The sequence below is a fragment of the Macaca mulatta genome, chromosome 15 (genome assembly GCF_049350105.2).
Source record: "Macaca mulatta isolate MMU2019108-1 chromosome 15, T2T-MMU8v2.0, whole genome shotgun sequence".
Classification (NCBI taxonomy): domain Eukaryota; kingdom Metazoa; phylum Chordata; class Mammalia; order Primates; family Cercopithecidae; genus Macaca; species Macaca mulatta.
In genome coordinates this window covers 77730871-77736876 of record NC_133420.1, presented here as the reverse complement: position 1 = coordinate 77736876, position 6006 = coordinate 77730871, and the positions used below count along the sequence as shown (strand labels likewise).

Genomic DNA, 6006 nt, shown 5'->3' with positions numbered 1-6006 from the left:
TCTAAATTTCTCCAGTCTTTGTGTGTGTGTGTGTGTGTGTGTGTGTGCGCGCGCGCACGCGCGCATTTAAATGTGCCCTGTGATTAAATAGCTTCCTGTCCAGTGGGGGTTTCCACCTTACACCTGATCTGTGAGGACAGGTTCCTGCCCTCCTTGACCCTGAAATGGAATAAGTGGATTAAAAAATGAATAAATGAATGAATGAGTACAAATGATTGCAAAACAAAATTCACAAAGCATATGACACTTATACAGATGCACAACAATGTATGAAAGTGCTCAGCGAGCCCATCATATTTGTTCCTCTTTGTTTTGGAACTGCTTGGTTGTAAGAAGTGTTCCTTACAATTTTCACTTTGTAAACATTTATTTTTTGATATAACCTTCTAGTACTATGACTGGAAAATATCATTTATTGTAATGCCAACCGTAGACAACCATACACAGCCAAAGACAGCCATACTAAGCAATGTGGCTGAGTCTGTAGTTAAAGCCAGACCTTCCTTGGCAAGCAACCCTTTAAAAGCATTCATTTTATGTTGCAATTGTAGCAGTGAAACAGCAAAATACGTAACATAACAAACTCCATTTTGCTTATGGGGCCTATACCCATTCCTGCACGTAGGTTGGGATAATTTTGGAGCACTGAGATAATGTACCAAAACAGCAATCATGTAGTTTTTAAAACTAACTCTGGGATTAAAGGAGAAGGATGTAAACAACTAACTATGTTACCTTAAAGATTCATAGGAGGGTTGTGACCTAAGAACAAAGAATTTTTCAAATTCCTTGGACCTGTGCTGGTGCCCAGATGTCTGCTGTTGATGGTCACCTCTTCATCCTGACCCCTTCCTCGTTCACCTGCGCATAACATAAAAAGAGCCTGAAATTTGTACTGTCTTAAGATGGTATTTGAAGATACTAGTCTACCATCTTCTCAGTTTGCTGGCTTTCCTAATGAATCTGCTTTCCCCTTCAGCAACTTCCTTCCCTTGAGTTTGGTTTCCAAGAGGTGAGCAGCTGAACCTGGGTTCAGTTACACTATCAAGGAATATCTGAGGCTGAGTAATTTATAAAGAAAAGAAAAAACGTTTATTTGGCTCACAATGCTGCTGGCTGGAAGACTGGGCATCTGGTGAAAGCCTCAGGCTGCTTAGATGCTATACAGTTTAGATGTTTAGTGGAAACAACCTAGATTTCTACAGTTTACATGTTTGGTGGGGATAAACATCTAAGCATCACAATCTTGGTCATATGAATGATCTTTTCAGCACTCACAACTCAACCAATGGACCGAAAGAGAAAGAGGGGAAGAGATTCTTCACTGGACACTATCAGTACACAAGATGAAGTCCTGAATGGGCTGGGGATGAGAAATATCCTTCTCCTTGGCAATAAGAGCAGCAGGCTGACCTATGAGTCCTGAAGGAGGAGAAAGTCAGAGTCCATATGGCTGGGCTGTCCCAGAAATTATTAGTTGTTTTCTCTTTATTCTTAAATACACAAGAAAACTCAAGAGTAAGAAATAAATTGGCTTCCAGGAGTTTGCAGTTGATGGGTTAATAGAGTTGTTTTTGTATATGTTTGAAGAAATCACTAATTAAATGTTATGATTTATTTTTTAATTGGCAGACAAATCTAATTCCTTTTACTACTTAAAAGATATTTTGTTGGCCGGGCGCGGAGGCTCACACCTGTAATCCTAGCACTTTGGGAGGCTGAGGCAGGTGGATCACTTAGGGCCAGGGGTTCAAGACCAGCCTGGCCAACATAGTGAAACCCTGTCTCTACTAAAAATACAAAAATCAGTTGGGCATAGTGGTGTGCACTGATAGTCCCAGCTACTCCAGAGGATGCGGCATAAGAATCACTTGAACGTTGAACCCAGGAGGTGGAGGTTGCAGTTAGCTGAGATTGTGCCACTGCACTCCAGCCTGGGTGACAAAGTGAGACTCTGTCTCAAAATAAATAAATAAATAAATAATTAATTAAAAAAGGAATATATTTCATTTACTTTTCCATTGAACTTAAAGGCAGTCAGTTCAATTCATTTATACTACACCCCCTGTTGCTCTGTAAAGCAATAGACAGCAACCGTTTGACATTCAAAAGGATCTCAGAATCCTAAGTCATCTCACTCTCCCTGCTCTACTGATTTGATGCCCTCTTCTTTACTTTCTATGTTTATATCTATCCCCCACTTCCTTTAAAGGACCCTTCCAGAAAAGCCATTACATTGATTCTCCCTAAAGTTTTGACCTTGCATGATTGGTGTGGTGAGAATAGTTCACCCCTCCCGATTTATATTTCTCTCCAAACAGTTGTATAAAGGGGTGTCATCCAAATAGTGTTATTAAGAAGACGGAGTTAGTGTTTTTAAAATATCTTAAAACAGCCTGGCATGGTGGCTGATGCCTGTAATCCCAGCACTTTGGAACACTGAGGCAGGATGATCGCTTGAGCCCAGGAGCACCAGACTAGCCTGGGCACGTGTTGAAACCCTGTCTCTACAAAAAATTTGAAATATTAGCCAAGCATGGTTGTGCATGCCTGTGGTCCCAGTTACTCAAGAGGCTGAGGTAAAAGGACTGCTTGAGCCCAGGAGGTCAGGTTGCAGTTATCCGTGATCATACTACTGCACTGCAGCCTAGATGACAGAGTAAGACCCTGTCTCAAAAAAGAAAATCTTAAAACAGTGGATGTTTCCTATTAGGCATGTAATAAATGTTGGTATTATCATTTTTAATATTCTTATTATTATTAATATCATCATCCAGACTAAAATAGAAACTTTTGGGATCATCTGATTCTCTTTCTATTAGTTCCAGGTTTCTCAAGACTATCTTATCATTGCCTGGGTGGATTTATTAACTAGGTAGAGTCTTCAGACAAGCTTAATGTCTAATATCCTGCCAGAGAGATTTGTTGGTGTTCTAGCAACTGCAGCCTGGTTGTCAATCTTTTGGGAGTTGGTTGGTGTGACTTCTTCCTTCCCTCCAGAGCTGATCACATGTGGATTAAGTGAAAGAAAGTCAAGTAGCTGATCTTTGAAAACTCTCTAGTCCCCAATTTTTGCTGCATTGAATTTTGCTAACCTACACTTTGCAGTTAGTAAGGGGAAAGTCACTTCCCTTATTTCACTTTCATGACAATCAGAATTGCTTGTGTTTTCTTTCTGCCTACAAACAATTGTCAAGTAGTACTTTCTACAAAAGTTGAAATGAGAAACAAGAAAAACACAAATTTTGGAAATTATAGAGAAAACCAGTGGAGCTCTTTTGCCTTTCTTTTACTTCCCTTTGTTTGTGTTACTTCATCATGAATTAGAATGTAATGTGGTAGCAGCAAGGCAAACTTTGCCCAGTAAACCACTACGTCAAAAAGGAGTTCTAAAAATTCACTTGTTGTTGACCTTTAAATTTAAAATGAAGAATCATAAATCAGTAAAGGAAAGATGACTATGACTATTTAACATGATAGCATGGGGCTCACTGCCCTGCACCGTCAAAGTTTCATGTAGACAGAGAGGTAAGGAACGTCAACAGATCACACTGAACTGGTGAACAACTCAGGGTCACCAGTTTCTGTAATATGAGCCTCTAAAGAGAGGCAGCAGCGTCTTTGAGTCTCCTGTGCATAGCTCAGAAGTTTCAAGCATAAAAACCGTTCAATAGTTTAAAAGAATTAAAGATAGCCAGAGGTGAAGAATAAAAGCTGTACTTGGTGAAGTAAAATTATTGAACTACTGAAGATAAAATGATTACAATTGGATAATTCCTTTTACCTACTTGGACAAAACAAACCTTTGCTATCAGCGTTCTAGGGCTGTTGAGAGTTTTGATACCTAGGGCATGGGTCAGAAGAAGAGGAGGTCACCATTGAGAGCAAATACTCCTTCACCCAAATATTCTAGGAGCGAGGACAAAGGTCACAAAGGATTTATTGTTTTGGCAACAAAGAAGCAAGAACCTCGTTGGGAAAGGAGTTCTAAAGTCATCAGGATGTGGTGAGCCTGCACTTAGGGAATGACTTGATGTGATAAATACCTTGTGAGTCCTCACTGCTGAAGAAATAACATTATTTTAAGATTAAAATTTCCACACCCATATGCACCTTAAAAAAAAACACAGAATTCCTTCTAGGGGTATTAGCACAGTGTGAGGAGTGCTACGTTTCTCCAATAAGAAAATAATGCAAAAAAGGCAATGTTCATTGATCTAAGCTTGAACCCCCAGGGAAGCACAACCACATGAACCTGAATGAATATATTCTAGAAGAAGGGAAGCACCGGCGAAGTTCTTTCACTAATAACTGTCAACATCTGCTGTGAATCAAATATCAAACAAAGATAGTCTTAAAGCGTTTAATTTCCAGAGATAGGTAATTCCCTAACTGAATACAGAAACCCATAGGGCCCAGGGATCCTGATTTCCTATGCAAAATGGAGGGTAAAATTGGAGGCTAGGATCGGGGCTAAAAGTATATACTTCTAACATTAACACAAAGATGTTTCTCATTTGATCGATCAATATCCATTTGGATTGATAATATCTTAAGTTTACTGGGAATATTGAACATGTATTGCAAAAATCAAGAGTGTAGAGTGATGACCTCCTTTTAGGTCATATAGAACAAGGTTTTCAACCCCCATCCATGGACTGGGGTACTGGTCCTGGCCTGGTAGGAACAGTGCTGCACAGCAGGAAGCAAGCAGGCCAACCAACAAGCATTAACGCCTGAGCTCCACCTCCTGTAAGATCAGCAGTGGCATTAGATTCTCAAAAGAGTGGGAACCCTATTGTGAAGTGCAGATGCGAGGGATCTAGGTTGTGGTCTCCTAATGAGAATCTAATGCCTCTAAAAATGTTCTCTCCCCAACCCCGTTTTTCGTGGAAAAATTGTCTTCCACCAAACTGGTGGCCAAAAGGTTGTGGATGCTGATACAGAAGACATGTAAATGAAAACAATAAGTGGAATTAAAAATTTAGAGAAATGCTCAGAAAAATGAAAACCATTTGTGCTCCATTAAAGCCATGCATAGATAGAATGTCTTCATGGAACCTAGGATCCAAGGTTCATCCAGATCTCAGTTCAGCCAGGCCAAAAGCATCCTGATTTCCCAATGGCCCTCCTCTTTCCTCTACTGGTGGCCCTAGAGGTGTGCGGCTATGGCTCTTTTGGATCTCTAGGATGTAATCTGCCTCAGAACCGTGGTCTGCTAGGCAGAAACACCTTGATGCTTCTGGGCTGAATGAGGAGAATTTCTCCTTTCTTGTGTCTGAAGGACAGAAGTGACTTCAGATTCCCCCAGGAGATGGTGGAAGTCAGCCAGTTGCAGAAGGCCCAGGCTATGTCTTTCCTCTATGATGTGCTGCAGCAGGTCTTCAGCTTCTTACACGGAGCGCTCCTCTGCTGCATGGAACATGACCTTCCTGGACCAACTCCACACTGCACTTCATCAGCAGCTGGAACACCTGGACACCTGCTTGGTGCGGGAGATGGAAGAGGGAGAAGCTGGGGGTGCGAGTGATTGAGGGCTCTACACTGGCCTTGAGGAGGTATTTCTGGGAATCCATTTCTACCTGAAAGAGAATAAATAAAGATTGTGCCCAGGAAGTTGTCAGAGTGGAAATCATGAGATCCTTTTCATCCACAAGTTTGCAAAAAAGATTGAGAAGTAAGGATGAAGAACTGGGCTCATCCTGAAATGATTCTCATTGACTAATCTGCTATATCACACTTGTACATGTGACTTTGGATATTCAAAAAGCTCGTTTCTGTTTTATCAGAAATTATTCAATTAGTTTTAGCAAATACTTCATTAATAGCATAAAGTAAGTGTATGTCAAAAACGTTCAGCTCCTGGGGCATCCGTAACTCAGAGAGAACTGCCCTGATGCTATTTATTTATCTTCCTTCTTTCTTTGCATGCCCTGTATTTATGATATTTATATATTTTATATGTTCATCTTCACATTGTATTAAAATTTATAAAACATTCACTTT

General features: G+C 40.4%; 1 pseudogene; it reads left to right on the top strand.

Annotated features, from left to right (window-relative positions):
* The first annotated feature begins 4367 nt into the window (after positions 1-4367).
* LOC100425331 (interferon omega-1-like) lies at positions 4368-5706 on the top strand (annotated as a pseudogene).
* Positions 5707-6006: the final 300 nt, after the last annotated feature.